Raw genomic sequence first — 16,496 nt, 5'->3', positions numbered from 1 at the left:
CTTGTACATATTTTGTTAGACTCATAACTAAATATTTCATTTTGGGGTTGATAATGTAAATGGTATTGCATTTCTCATTTCCAGTGACACTTATTCATTGCTGGTGTGTAGGAAATTGCTCGAGGTGTATGTTAGTCTTGTACCCTGTACCCTTGTTATAATTGCTTGTTAGTTTTTGTTGATTTTTTAGGATTTTCTACAGAGAATCATACCAGGTGCCAATAAAGTGTTATTTTCTCCTTGACAATCAGTGTATCTTTTACTTCCTTTTCTTGTCTTATTCCACTAGCTGGGACTTCTAGTACAATGTTGAAAAGCAGTGGTGAGAGAGTACATCCTTTCCTTGTTCCTGATCTTAGTGGGACAGCTTCAGGTTTCTCATCAAGTATGATGTTAATTGTAGGTGTTTTATAGATAGTCTTTATCAGGTTGAAGAAGTTCCCCTCCATTCCTAGTTTATTGAGAGCCTTTCTCTCGTTTTCTTCTCAACATAATTATTATATGTATAACATATATAAACATATACAAAATTTTAAAATGCTCTTGTATGCTTCACCTTTTTTCTCCTCTACCCTCTAGCTCTACCTCAACAACAGGGGTTTGACATTACTGAGTGTAGAGGAATTCAGGCTACCTTGATAACTTTTGTTTAAGCTTCTTCCATCTTTTAAATGTCTTCCGCCACTTGCAGTGGCTCATGCCTATAATCCCAATGATGCAGTAGGCTGAGGCAAGAGGATTGCTTAAGCCCAGGAACTGGAGGCTGCAGTGAGCTGTGATCATGCCACTGTACTCCAGCCTGGGTGACAGAGCAAGACACCATCTCTAAATGAGTGTCTGTCTGTCTGTCTGTTTTCCTTACCCTATAGCCTCTTGTAAATTTCTGTCCTTTTAAAATCTATTTCAAGTCTCGCCTGGTTTAAGAGTATTTCACAGAACTCTGAACAAAATCTGTACCTCGATTAACTACCTCTGCCTTTAACTTACAGCAGTTAGTTACAGTCTGCCTTGTTTAATTTTTTTATCTATGTTTAGATTGTTGACAGGTATGATTATCTTCTTCTATTCTAAGATTCTGCTGTGTCATATAAAACCTAGCACTTTGCATACAGAAAACGCTTAAAAGTTGAACTTTCAGAAAACAAAATCTCTATTATATATTTTTACAGACATGGGGTAGTTTAATCATGTTTCACTTAATGTGAAATTTTACAGGTTTTTGAACCTGGGTACAAGACTTTAAATTTATCCATATTAGATTTTTTTTTATTGTTATTTGCCATTGTGCCTCCATTTTCACCCAGTTTCCATTTTGGTTCCTTGTTTACCAAGTTCCTCCTAAGATTACTTTGTATCCAGATTCGGTCTTCAAGCATTTTCACTGACCCTCCCAGTTTTATAGTTCTCAATACATATGTATCTACATCCAAATCATTAACTCAGCAATATCTTCAATGAGAAAATAAAAACTAGGCTGAGACCTTAAGGATAGGTAGGAATTAGATGGTGTTGGGAGGCTATAAAGAAATGAAAATACTGAAGGCATTTGCAATTAAGGAATCACAAGGTTTTTTAATAGTAGCAGAATTTTTAGAAAAAATATAGAGCTTCTCTAGGTGACAGTATATTTGAATATATTCTACATATCTGTATTGATTTATATTGGGCAAACGGTTTTAACTTTTCTTTGTTTATTAATACTGTTTCTTAATGGTTTAGTGATGGCTAAGTGGTAGTTTGGAGGGTTGTTTGCACAATTTCCATGCCATAGGCAGTTTACCTTTCCTAGACATTTGAAGGATTGATGTTGATGCCAAGTACAGGATCTTCACAGGGTCCTCCTATAGTTTCTAAAGTTTTAACTTGAAAATGTTAATTACTTAAGGTTACAGCAGGTAAATGACAAAGCAGGGGGTAAAATTTATATCTTTCTCATATATCAGTTCCCACCTCTCCCCTAAAAACTCTACTATATAAATAATAAATATGAGTATAGAAATGTATTTTACAAACTTATAACGAATTTAGGTCCTTTTGAATTATTATTTCAACAACTTTAATTTACACAGTGATGTCAATTTTTAAACTGTTTTGCTGGTGATTTACAATCTTATGAATCTTATTAGGGAGATTCTTTTCTGCTTATGGGTCTACCTTTTACTTTGACTCTTGTCCTAAAATCTCAATCCTATGTTTGGCCTCTTTGCTGAGAGACATAACTTTGTGTGTTTAATGTCTTTGGTTGCTATAATTAATCTCTGTTATCTATAAATTAATATGATAAAGAGAATCAAGTTGGATGAATCATAGAAGTAGAATATATAGAAAAGAAAATATGGTTAGAGAATTTAGATTAGATGTGTTTAAATAATTTATAGACATGACACTATTTTGTTTCTTCTTTGAAATTTTCCTTAAATTCAATATTGTTTAGTTCTTAATTGAGAAATGCTATTTTTTTCCCATTTAGTATTTGGATTATTTTATGGGAAAAACTTTAAAAACATTTCAGAATTTTTTTCATTGAATATTCTGAATATGTATAGTAATTCAAAAGAAAGCACAAAGATATAAAACTATAGAAGATATAAAATATTTAAGTTTTTGTAGAAGTCATACTAATATGTTTAGCATACTTAGTAAATTAGGTAAAGTATTTTTTAATATGAAATATAAAGCACTTAATTACTTAAGACTTTAACTTTTCTTCATTGACCACTAGGGGGCATCTTGTACCTTATTGCTACTGATAGAGCTGCTTTTCATGTATTTAAATATATTTAGTATGTGCTTGTCTCCTACTTTATGTTCTAGTACACCATGTCTTGCTCAGAATTTGGAATAACTACTTGTAGTAGTTATGTGTGTTGTCCTATAATATGTGGGGATACACAGTTTTTCTTTTTGCTTTTGTTGTTTTAAATAAGCAGCTAGCATATCTTCATTTTGCTATTTAATAACAATAAAAAGTGATAAAAGAATAAATTTTGGGATAAGTGTACATATGTATGCAAACTTACTGTGCTTTGGGAATATGAGTATACTTTTTGAAAATTTCTCAATTATCTACACGTAAGTGCATAAAACTAGAAGGCCTCTCTCTCATTGTTAGTTGCTTTGGGCTTTCTTAGTGTATATATAAGAAAAGAATGATCTCTTCAAAGAGGTTATCCTTCTTGTCCACATTTCCTCTTGTGTTAGCATAGAAGGTAATATTATAGGGTAAAACCACCCAGTCATCCTAAAGTAAAAAGAATATTGAACAACTGATTCAATCTTCCTTAATTTCTTTTGGTTGTTTGGGGTAAAAAAATGAAAACTATAGCCCACAGGGCATAAATAGGTAGTGTGAATGTGTGAAGCCAGTCATGAACAGTGAGTAAGACTGCTCAGGCTCTTATGAACCGCATAAGATGTGCCTTCCCTAAAAGGTGTCAATATTCAGTTAAAAAAATAAAAATATTGTTCTGTCTCCCAAACTGACTGTGAGCTGCATATGACCTATGAACTAATATTGATCTTTAATAGTTTCTAAAGAGGAAATTCAAGTTCAAGGGCTAAGCAGAGCCTTGATTAAATTATTTCTTCCTTGGATATGCTTTAAAGAACACCTCTCATTATTAATTTCTGTATTATGTTTTAGGGGGAAATAAAGACATTTCTCCTTAGCTATTATAATACACTCCCTTTTTGTGAAGGAAAATTGGTATGATGAACTCAGGGGAAGCCACATTATTTACATCTAGAGGAGCACATGAAAGAGGATCATGTGAAAGAGAGAGGAGGAGCAATGATACATTTAAAGACTTAAAAGGACCTCATCTTTAAGTCTCTCCTCCTTTGATTTGTCAACTTTAATATCTTAATTTATTTCCTCAAATTAGTATAATAAAGTGACAAGTTCAATCTTTAGTTATAAGTTTTACTGAGAAATTAGTCCTCTTGAATATTGATAAATGTTTCAATTTAAAGTCATTGCTGTGATAAAAGAGTATCTCTAAGTGATAAAGTTATATTTTGTATACCTTAGTTCTATGTTTGCTAGTTTACTGTTTCACTACCTTTTCTGAAAACCATATTTATTACTGAATTTTGGTAGATTAACATGAGCTTAGGTGATTAAACACTTAGCTTGAATTCTGATCTTTTTGTTCAGGTAAGGAAATGAGTTAGTATGGTGAATGTTAAACTCTTAAATGGTCAAGGATATAAAACTAGTAAAAAGAAAGATCAGTATTTGGATATGTTGAGAAACACCTGAATTGCTTCTTTGAGAGGGAGTGGTATTAGATGCTATTGATGGATTGAAGACATCAAATACCGTCTTTTAAACTTGTATTTGGAGAAAACACTAGCTTTCTAGTTAAAATGTGGTTCATTTTAACAATATTATTTAGCATTCAAAGAATTGCCATTATTCTTCTAAGATGTGCTATAGTTTAATACTAGCTTTTGTAGGGGTTGAGGAAGGAAGATGTGAGCACATTACTATGTTAAATGCATATATTCATTGTAAGGTGCCTTACATTTACAGAAGGTTAATGGGGAGAGGGCAAGTGCAGAATTGAGGGTATGTGGTGTTTTATAAAGGTAAGATATCACTTTGATTTGCTCAAAATCAGAGGTTTGGGAAAATTGGGTTAATGTAAGTGCTAGAAGGCTGGGCGCGGTGGCTCACACCTGTAATCCTAGCACTCTGGGAGGCCATAGTGGCAGGATCACATGAGCTTAGGAGTTCAAGACCAGCCTGAGCAAGAGCGAGACCCCATCTCTATATTAAAACAAAACAAAAAAAATGAGTACTAGAGATGTTTCTAGAACACCATTCACCTGTATTGTAACTAATTGCCATCAGTGATTTTTTGAACTACACTGGAATGATTTTAAAGCAGAAAACCTTACTCCTGTTTCTGCATATCACAGGTTATAGGAGATGCAAATAGCTTATAGGAGATGCAGACTCCTCAAGAGTCCAGGAAGGTAATTTAAATCAATGTATTATAAGACTAAATATAAGACCTAGGGAGCCAAAGCTTCTCTAAAAGGGGGGATGGCAGTGAAAATTGTGATCTTGATATGCCCATGTTTTTGAATTTTTCGAAAGTCACTAGACTTCTAGATTTTCATACAGTATTTATCTTTTTTTTTAATACGTTAGTGTCCAAATTTTACAAAAGCATTTCTGTAGGTTAGTTTGACCAATGCACCACCCGTTTTTCACTAGACATCATATATGGAAGGCGAGTGGGTTGTTGATCACTCACTGCGACATTAAAATAGTTTGCCTCCAGTGCAGATCCCTTAATGGGAATCAAATTGTTTGGAGGGGAAGTGCAGCATATACACAGCACATTAAGTGCCTTAGACAGTGATGTAAGGACTTTTTTCCTTATGAATTTGATATACTAGTTTTAGATGTTAAACTGCCAAATAAATTGACTTCATTTAAAAGAAATGTGCATCCCAGCTTCCACAAGGAATTTGAAGTGGTTTATATATAGGAAAAACACATACAATAAAGTGATAAAGTATATACAAAATCAGAACTAGGGACAACACCAGAGTAGAATATGAGGACAAGGCCATGAGAAGAGAAGAGTAATGAGTTGTGAGTTTGGGAAAGCTGGTTATAGACTATCAGTAGGCTACTCCTCAGGGCCTATACCAATATTTTCTTTTTTCTTTCTTTTTTTAATTTCAGAATATTATGGAGGTACAAATGCTTTGGTCACATAAATGGCCTTTGCATAACATGAGTCAAAGCTGCAAGCATGCCCATCCCCCAGACAGTGTGCACTGCACCCATTAGGTGTGAATTTACCCATCCCCTTCTCCCCGCTCCCATGCCCTATCCCCGATGAGTGTTACTTCCATGTGTGCACATAAGTGTTGATCAATTAGTACACCAATATTTTTTCAAGTGTGACCCTGATCCAGCTGTATCAGAAATATCTGGAGTGCTTATCATTAATTATTATTATTAATTATTGCGAATTTTGTTAGCACTAACTGTGAAGCATTCTTGATCCCTGACAGATATTTTTTCCCTAATTGGTTGTTAATGCTGAACCTAGAAGGAATTTGAAAAAGAACTTAAAAGTAAATTTTAATAATCTTAGGGCCTTGAATACTTATATGAAAATGTTCAGAAGAAATGAAAATGAAAGTTGTTTCACAATACTTGGATGTTCTTGAACTGAATAGCTGGAACTGGAATAAATACAAGGGAAATTCTCTTTGGCACTTCTGTAGAGATTCTAGAATTACTGCTTGATACTACAGAAAATGTCTACATTTTTCACAGTGAAGAGATGATTATAAACAAAGGAAAGCAATCACTATGAATGGAACAATAGTTTCAGATAGGCTGAAGTTATTTAGGAGGCATTTTAGAGAACACATTTTGTAAATTGTTGGTATAGCTACTAGCTGTATCTGGCATAGAATATTAACACATTAACTGCCATGTGAGTTGTATTTAACTCAGGCTGGTTTTGAGTTCAGGGCCTGCAGTTGGTTCATGAAAATCTTACTTGTTGATGTTCTTATTGTTATAGTAAATATTGACAATTTAGTTGCATATAACTCATGCAGAAAACAATAAAAAATAACAATTTCATTAAATTAGAAAGGATTGTTTTATTTTTGAAGTTTTTATTCTATTTTCATAATAAAACACCACGGCCCCAAGGCAAAAAATTTTTTTCTAGTGTGGCAGTCAATGTGTTAAACTTTATTCTTCCTAATAAGTATTGTTGTCAGGGTAGCATCTTGCATGTAAACTTTAACCTCTAGTTATAGGAAATACACGTAGAGAATGATGATTATTTTCATAGATCAGGGTTAAGAATGATGTATAAAGTTTTTTGTATCTTTTTTTTCCAGAAAAGGGTCTGCTTTAATCAAATGTACCTTTTTCTTCTATAGATACTTTCTGCTCCTGCAATTATTAAAGACAGCTTTTCTGCTTTTTAGAAATAGCAATTCCTTTTAGGAGATGCTTTACTTTTAAAGGGAAAATGCTTTAATTGTCTGTGTTTCTTGTTGATCTTGAATGGCAGTTTCTGGTTCTTGAAATCAGATGCAAATGAGGAATAAAAGTATGAAGAAGGCACTGGTGAATTTGGGAAGTAAGTGCCAAGAGTTATTCATTTGCTTAGATACAGGTGTTGGTTCTCTATGTCCACATTATAAATTTAATTTTCTAGAATGAATTGTTTGTACTTCACCAGTATGCTGCCATCTGTCATAGGTTTAATGAGTGAAAATTTTAAATATGTTAAGGGACATCTGTAGTGTTTTGTGTATTTTTTTTTTTTTTTGTCTTTTTTTGTTTCTTGTCTCTAGAGACAGGGTCTCACTGTGCTCAGGCTGATGTTGAACCCCTGAGCTGCAGCTATCCTACTGCCTTAGCCTCCCAGAAAGCTAGGATTACAGGCGTGAGCCCCCGTGCCCGCCCTACGTCTGTAGTGTTTACGGCTTAAAGTTTCGGTTTTGGAGTTTATTTCTCATTACCATTTCACTCTGTTACCTGGTATAGAAAAGAAAGTTAAAACTTTAAGACAGAACCATTATTCTCTGTTAGGTAACACTAATCTTACGTTTCATTTTTATTATATTTTTATGCTTCTTTACTTCAAAAAGGAATAGAGCAGAGATTGCAAACTGGTTTCTCATATTTTTTTAAAACACATTTAAATTTATTGCCAATATTTAAAAATCTTGAGAGTTCAATAAAAATATTGACTTTTCACCTTTGAAACTGTGGAACATCTGGCCTTATGGGGCCCATGTGCTTACATGACAACAATCAATTGCACTTCTTAGGTGGGCTTCCGGGTCTTAAACCTGACCTGTTTCTCTCATTTATTTTACCTGCCTGCTTCTCTAGTCATTTCAGTTTGCTTGGAATATAGGCAAAAGCATGGTTATAGGAAATCTAAAAGTGAGTTGATTTTTCCTTTCTTTGTCATATATCAAAATTCTTTGGCTATAAATTTAAGCTAAAGTAGTGTGTTACATTTTTTTAAGTTTTATGAAAATAGCGAAAGACTTGCTGTATGCCTCATTTCCATTGGGTATTATCAAGGTGGGAAATTGTCAACAAAAATTTTGCCATCCTCAAAATAGCCACTCACATTTTCATTCTGAATCACCCGTTGTCCTTTCCATTCTTAAATTTTGAAATTCACATTGCACTAGGATGATTGTATTTCATATTATGACAATAAACCAGTGTTTCTGGAGCTCCTTGTTTTGTAAGAGGTTTTGGTTATCGGTTACCACCTAACATGTCATCCCCAAAGCTTTGTGGATTATAACAGACAAGAATAATGTATTGTTTCTCATTGTTCCTATAGGTTAGGAATTTGTGGAGAAAGCTGACTTGGCCATTAGTAATTCAGGGTTGCAGTCTGATTATGGCTGGAGGTGAAACAACAGGGGTGTAGAATAGCTGGGGGCTGACCAGGAATCTTTTTTTTTTTTTCATGTAGTCTCAGGACTTCTCCATATAATATGGTCTTTTTACCGGGGCTAGTTTGGGCTTCTTCAGGGCATGGTGGCTTTAGTTAAGTCTTAAGTCTTAACCAGCACAGCAGAGCTACCAAGTGAGTGTTCTAGCAAGCAAGAAAACTGAGTCTCCTTTTTATAACTTAGCCTAGGAATTCACTTGATATCACTTTCATCATCACTAATGATCCAAACAGTCATGAAAGTCTGGACAGTTATTAAGGAACGTGGACGTGGTCTGTACTTCTCAGTGGAACGAGTATCAGAGTCACCTTGCAAGAAGAGCATGTGAGATGGGGGGCATTGTTGTGACCGTCTTTGAGAATATATTTTGCTATAGGAGGTCATAATATCTTTGCTCTTATTCCTGGATTTTTTAAAATTTGGATTTCATGAAAATCAGATACATTAAAAGAAATTCCATATATAATATATAAATGTATTATACAATACTTTATTTCAGATATCTAGAGCTCTGTTATCTGGCAAACTTACATATCTGAAGCATAGATAATAAGAAGTCTCCAAACAACCAAGTTAGGAAGTAACGCAACTAGGTTAGAATAGATGTTTTGTTGTTACAAGTTTAGGAATTTGTTATACCAGGGTTAAAATCTTAACTCCATTGCCTGGCACCTACCTCCATTGGCCAAATTTACCTCCATTGGGCAAATTTGTAAACCTTTCTGAGCCTCAATTTCCTTGTCTATAAAAAGTAGGATAATGATACCTCACAGTCTTATCATAATGATTAAGTGAAATAAAGCGTGGTCTACTAAGGAACTCTGTTTTATCTTTCCCCCTCATGATTGTCCCAATCTGAAGTAATACGTATGCATTTTCTAAGCCCTATATCTGTAGACTTCCTTTATATCTCCTATTGATCACTAATAGTCTCCTGACATCCCTAGACTTCGTACTCTTTCCATCCCAAGATCTTTCTATTTCAGGTATACTTAAGAATGATAGGAATTGAGTTTTGTTTGTTTTTAATCTTTCTTGATAGCCAGTTAGTGTTTTGCTTATTGGAAAGAATGAAAATTTAGATTTCTCATTTTAATTTAAACTTCAGCTATAAAATTAATGTTGATGTTTAGCAGACAATGTATTTTGTTGAATATGTTATTTTGGCAATGTAAAAGACCAGCAATATCAACTGTCAGCCCATCTAAGGATGAGATTCTAAATATGAATTTTTTATAAGTTCATTCATTCTATTACTTCTATGCTGAAATACTTTCAGTAAATATTACTAAATGCCACATACTTTTGTACTATGTACTGACAATTATATAAATGGAGTTGTAGTACTGTGTCTCACTCAAAATAATTGGTTTTTATTTATTATTGCATCAGAAACTCAGCAATGTAGGAAACAGTTTTTCTTCCTCCTTATTATTTTACTTTCTTAAATTATTAGCACTCTGTCAGATATTTTATATTTCTGTAAGTTTGGCTTTTTATTTTTCATAGGTAAATCCTTATAATGTCTTGAACTGTCAGTTTGGTGAGCATTCTGCCTTACAGCTTAGTTTAGTTTTAGTTTAATTTTTTAAAAGCTGTATAGCAAAACTGTTACTACATTACTTAGTGTGCTTTAAAAGAATTATTAGTGCTATGTCCTTACTCCTAATTATTAGGATTATGACTCCTGGGCCTGCAACTCTCTTTAGAGTTTTTACAGGAGAAATAAATGATTGATATGTAATATTTAATTTATTTTAACTGAAAGACTGATGAACTGTTTATGTTTAAACTTGTCCTTAAAAGTATTTAAATGATGGATCTTAAAAACTTCTATTAAAGAAATTATTATTTTTCTTACTCAAATTTTATTTTGAGAATTATAGAAAATTAGGTTGCTTTAAATCACTTACTTTGTCATCACATGAGGCTTTTGCATGACTGACATACCTGTAATTACTGTGTCATTTTTGTCATAGTTGACTTAAGGTATAACTATAATAATCATCAGCTAAATTCTTGGTGAGCAGCTGTGTAAGACCAATTTAACAGCTGGGGTAACCCAGCTCAGAATGTAAGAGTTAAACTTAATCATGAGCCAAGTCATGTTATAGTCATTGAGGATTTCATAGTGGGCATTTCTGAAATACTTAGAAAATTCAGTCTGATAGTTGGATTTTTGTTTCATTTCAAATATTTTTTAAATGATTAATGAAAGAATGAGGAAAAGTGTCAATTTAAGATTAACAACTAAAGTTCTCAGACACGAATATAAGAATAAAATCTAAAGCTTACTCATTAAAAATCAGATATTCTCTGTATGTCACTCTTTAGGCCACTATGGTAGGTAGGATAGAAAATGTACACACACACACACACACACACACACACACACACACACACACACACACACAGACATATTATTATAGTATAATAGGGAATCAGAAAAACCCCAAGGTTATTTTTCTTGAATTTCATTTTTTTAATCGTTTTTAAAAACCATTATGCTTATACCTTCTTTACAATAAAAATGTTTTCTTCTTATTATACAGTACAAATGTATTTTCACAACACAGGCATAGATGCCTATTTTTAGAAGGTATACACGAATGAAGCAATAAATTTAGATACATTTTATAAACTATAGCTATACTATTCACTAAACTATGATAAGGGAAGGCTTGCCAAATTAACAATCCAACACATTGCAAAAAAGGGTATGTACTTGATGCTATTAAAACTGTGATATACACTACAAGGGACTTATTTTATTCTCAATCATCTGGTCCAGCCTCACCATTGTAGAAATATAAAGTCTGAGACAAGTTAAGAGACTTGCCTTAGGTTACCAGTTAGTGGTGGAGCTATATATTCTTTGTATACTGGTGAGTTTACTTGGAGTATCAACTCCAGGTAATTGAACTGAAAGTTGGCTGAGACAACAGTTTAGTGAAAGAATAATTTAGTTTTAAATGAATTAATAAATAGTTTTAGGTTTTTTGAATCTTGGAATTTCTGGTGTACCTTGGAGTGGTTTTGTCACATATAAATTTATCATTTATTAGGACTTGTTTTGGTTACATTTCTATATTTTACTTTTTATAGATTATTTTCAGCCAGTTATTTGGAAATAACTACAATTTGAAACAGCCTAAATGTATAGCAATCAGACCTTGATTATATAAATCAAAGCAGCTATAGTATTTCATATAACCTAGTGTTCTAGCATTTTTATTTTGTAAATGTCCAATTACCAGATCACATTTTTATAACACTTGTACATATTGTATGTGCTGTCTCAGAACCCAAGCTAATTTCTCTTAAGTACTTAGGGGCTTTCCTTGGTGCCCAGATAAAATAAGCAAGGAAGTACAATAACGTGTGATTGGTTAAATGTTTACATGAATATAATGTCTCAAATACATTATAATTGGAAATTGTAATCTTTCTTAGTTCTTTCTGCATATAAACGTCTTTCATAACATTTTTTGGAATCATTTTAAATGTGATTTTAATTTTATAAGATGTTCATTTTTGACTCATGCCTTTTATGAACACTAAAACTTTAAAAGGTATGCCATATATTTGGATTTTTTTTTCATGCTAAATCTAATATTTATGTTTCTACATTTAAAGTAATGGTATAAGTTTGCTAGATTTTTTAAACAGTTATTACTAATACAAGCTTGATAGTTCTTTTATCATTAAGCAGAAAACAAATTTCTTGAGTTATGACTTTTCCTCTGTGTTTAAGTTGTTCTATCTTTGTACATGAATTGCTTTCATTAATTGCTTGGTGTGGAAGTACTTTAACACTCTGATATCTAAGGTGTTAGGAAAGACTGAAAACTGATTAGTACAGAAAATAATCTGGCTTACTCTATATCCATAAATAAATGAATATGCTTGATACCATATTTTCTGATCAGAAGGATATTGATTCTGATTTATTTTACTTTAATAGTGGTATAATTTTAGCATTTGGAATTTTCTGTTTCTACAAAAGTGTAAGTCATTTGTTCCTTAAATTCATAGAAGCAGTGAATAATATTGTATTTAAATGGCATATGTTGATGGTCTCCCTGTCACAGATTTTGAGGTGAGACTTTGGAAATTCTTGGTATAAAATCATTAGAGTTTATATCTTCCACGTGATTTGTTTTAGCTGATTCAGAAATAATTTATGAAAAATGAAAAATCTTTATGCTGCTCATATGCTGTGGCTTTTAGTCAAGACCAGTTAAATCCTATCCTTTTATATAATAGTGAATGAAAGAAAAGATGGAAATCCAGAATAAATGGCTGTAAGGGTAGTTTTCGTTGTTGTTACAAGAGAATTGGAGTGCTTGGAACTGTAATGTATTTTACAAATACCATATTGATGATATTTGTTACATGTAATTATTTATATATAATCATTTTTCCCAGTGCAAACTTTTAGAAGAAAGAAATTGGGAAGTGATACGTGGGCAAAATAAATTACCTTGTTTTAGAGACCTTCTCTTTACAAGTTCCGTAATGTTGAGCTCTTTTTGGATAATCAGTGATAATCTGGAATCTTAAAATGCTAAGACACTGTGGCTAAGATACTACAGCTTCATTTTTAGGTGAAAATTTTGACAGAATTTTGGAAATCTCTCTGAAACTTGTAGATATTATATTTTCAAATATTCTACTCCAAAGTCTTCGTAGATGGATTTTAGAATCTCTACTTGCTTTCCTAGCCATTTAAAAAATAGGAATATAATCTCCAAAGCTGTATGTGATTTTTGATCCCAATAATAGTTCTAATAGGTAATCATAATGGCAGCTTAACAGTATTGAGCTCTTACTAGATGTGAGGCATTATCCTATATACTTACATTCACTCATATTTAATCCTCATAACAGTCCTGTGAGGTAGGTACTGCATAGGTGAAACCGAGGCAAAAAGGGATTAATTTAAGGTCAGACTTGTTAGAGCCAGAATTTGAGTTAAGGCAGTTTGTCTCTGGAATCCATGCTGCCTATGTTACACTGCCTTAATATTTCTGGTGTCATTTTAAAAACAGCTTGTTTGTTTTTAAGAGTCTCAATTTTGGTAGTGATGTTTATAATTAAGAGTATCTTAAATGTTTCTAAAAGTAGAATTGAGACTCAGACTTTACCTTTTCTTGAACACATGGAGTTAGCTGCGTTTTAAAGTCTTAACAATTGAGGTTCTTGTATACATTGTTTATGATTTCCCTCATTGATTAGGGTTTTCTGTATTTGAAGGTTTGGTGTTTTAAATGTTTCTATACTTAGTGAGAATATTGCTTTACAAATACTGTTACTTGAATCCTCCAAAAAAGATGAAACTTGTAGTACACACATATATTTAGAAATTAGTACTCACTTCACTCAATCACTAATAATATCTCTTTTTTATAAAACTACATTGTTACAAACACACAGTTCAACTTAGTAGTTTGCTGAAGTTGCAATGCTCTGTACTATCCAGTTGAGGGCAGCTATTTACTGATTAAAAAAGTGTTGAATTAGAATGTCACCACTTTGTGCTTACCAAAACTTAGTATTTAGTGTAAATCACATTTGATACACAAACAGCCTTAATTTTCACTTCTGTTTTGTTTCTATTATCACTGTAAATAATTTCTTGAAAATGAAAAGTCCAATTTTACTACATAATAATTTTTGCTCTCTTAGAAACTGGAGAATGAGAACTATTGATTTTAATTTTAATTTTCCCCATCCAAGTTCTTTTCAAGTCCAAATCTTTTTTTTTTCTCTTTAGGGGTAGACTCCGAGATTAGAGATCTTTCTTATTTTTAAAGTATCTGCACATAAATACATGTGACTTCCAGGCAGTGGAAAACAATATTATTCAGTGCTAGATCAAAATGAGTTATCAAGGCATGAAAAGACATGGAGGAAACTTAAATACATATTACTAAGTGAAAGAAGCCAATCTGAAAAGGCTACATACTATATGATTTCAACTATATGACATTCTGTAAAAGACAGAACTATAGAGACAGTAAAAAGATCAGTGGTTGTGAGGGGTTAGGAGAAGAGATGGATGAATAGGCAGAACACAGAGGATTTTTAGGAAAGTGAAACTATCCTGTGCAATACTACATTGATGTCATTGCATGTCTGTCCAAATCCATAGCATCTACAACACCAAGAGTGAGACCTAATGGAAACTGTAGATTCTGGGTGATGATATGACAATGTAGGTTCATTGATTGTTAGCAAATGTACCACTCTGGTAAGGGATGTTGGCAGTGGGGGAAGCTGTATATGTGTGGGGACAGGAAACATATTGGAGTTTTTTTGGTGATGATGGTTCTATTCTCAGTTTTTTACTTTTTTGTTTAAAAAATGTTTTTATTGTGGTTAAATATCCATAATATAAAATATAATACTTTAACTATGTTCAAGTATATAATTCAGTGGTATTGAGTATATTCACAATGTTGCACAACCATCACCACTATCTATCTTCAGAACTTTCTCATTTTCTCCAGCTGAAACTCTATGGCAATTAAACACTAACTGTCATTTCCCCCTCCTTCTGCCCCTGGCAGCCAGCATTCTACTTTCTATCTTTATGAATTTAACTCCTCTAAGCACCTTATATAAATGAAGTCAATAATATTCATACTTTTTTGACTGACTTATTTCACTTAGCATATCTTCAAGGTTCATCCATGTTATAGCATGTGTCAGAATTTCCTCCTTTTTATTTGTTTTTATTTTTTTGGGTCTATAAATATACATTTTAAAAGTACAATCTGGATTGGACTCTAATTTTGCCTGCAGGAAAGGTTCTATAAAAGAATTATAGGATTATTTTCATAATGAGGGATAGCAATTAACCATTAAATAATTTGCCTGTAATCTTCATATAGATTCCATCATGAACATTAAAACATCCTACTTACATTCTTGAGGGTTCATTACTTGAGGATTTTAAGCAGGTATGGTTTGTAGAAGTACCGTTTCCCCTGAGGATTCTTATTATGACTTGGGAGTTGAGTTAGTTTAAGCTCTTATAGTGCCATTGGGGAGTCTATGACTCTGTTTTTTTTTTCTTTTAACTTAACATCACCATTCTGAAGTTCATCATTTTAGTGGCTGACCTGAGTGATTATTTTTTTCTTCCTTTTTAAAGACTGAATACTGTTCCATTGTTTGTATATATCACATTTTATTTATCCATTCATTCATTGATGGAGACTTGAGTTGCTTCCACCTTTTGGCTATTGTGAATAATGCTGGTATGAACATGGATGTGCAGATATCTGTCGAAGTCCTTGCTTTTAATTCTTTTGGGTATATACCCAGAAGGGGAAATGCTGGATCATATGCTAATTTTATGTTTAATTTTTTGAAGAACTGCCATACGGTTTTTCACAGCAGCTACATCCATTTTACATTCCCACCAGTAATTCCAATTTCCCTACATCCTGGCTAGCACTTACTATTTTCTGTTTTTTTTTTTTTTTTGGTAGCCATCTTAATAGGTGTGAAGTCGTAGCTCATTGTGGTTTTGATTGGCATTTCCCTAATTAGTAATTTTAGGCATTTTTTCATGTGCTTATTGGCCATTTGTATATCTTTGGAGAAGTTTTTTGGAGAAATTTACTTTTGTATAACTAAATATGTCATCTCTACCAATTATTTTGCATTTTTAACTACATTTTAAATTGTGGCATAAGAGAAGGGTCTACTTGAAGAGTGTAGCATCAAGGTAGGACTGAGAATATTTCTTGTGTATGGATTGCTTTCCCAATAGCCCACTTCAATATTTAGCAAGGCAGATCCAAAGTCAAAAAAGAAATCACCCGTTTCTGACATTCTCCTTTCAAATTCACCTCCCACTATAAAGCCCCATAAAAGCTCTTGGAGAGATAAGTGAGATGACTAACTATTGGGAGCAGAAAATAGAATGAAAAGAGAGAATCAACTAGTTTACTGAGCATTGTGAATGGATAGTTCACATTTATTATCTACTCTATATTAAGACTGCTACG

The 16,496-nt window shown here is 32.8% G+C and overlaps 1 protein-coding gene across 3 annotated transcripts in view; it reads left to right on the top strand.

Annotated features, from left to right (window-relative positions):
• Positions 1 to 16,496, top strand: part of FBXW7 (F-box and WD repeat domain containing 7) — a 186,577-nt gene that overhangs the window by 107,582 nt on the left and 62,499 nt on the right. The window lies entirely within an intron of this gene.

This window comes from Lemur catta, chromosome 5 (assembly GCF_020740605.2).
Source record: "Lemur catta isolate mLemCat1 chromosome 5, mLemCat1.pri, whole genome shotgun sequence".
Classification (NCBI taxonomy): domain Eukaryota; kingdom Metazoa; phylum Chordata; class Mammalia; order Primates; family Lemuridae; genus Lemur; species Lemur catta.
This window is presented reverse-complemented; position numbering and strand designations above follow the sequence as displayed.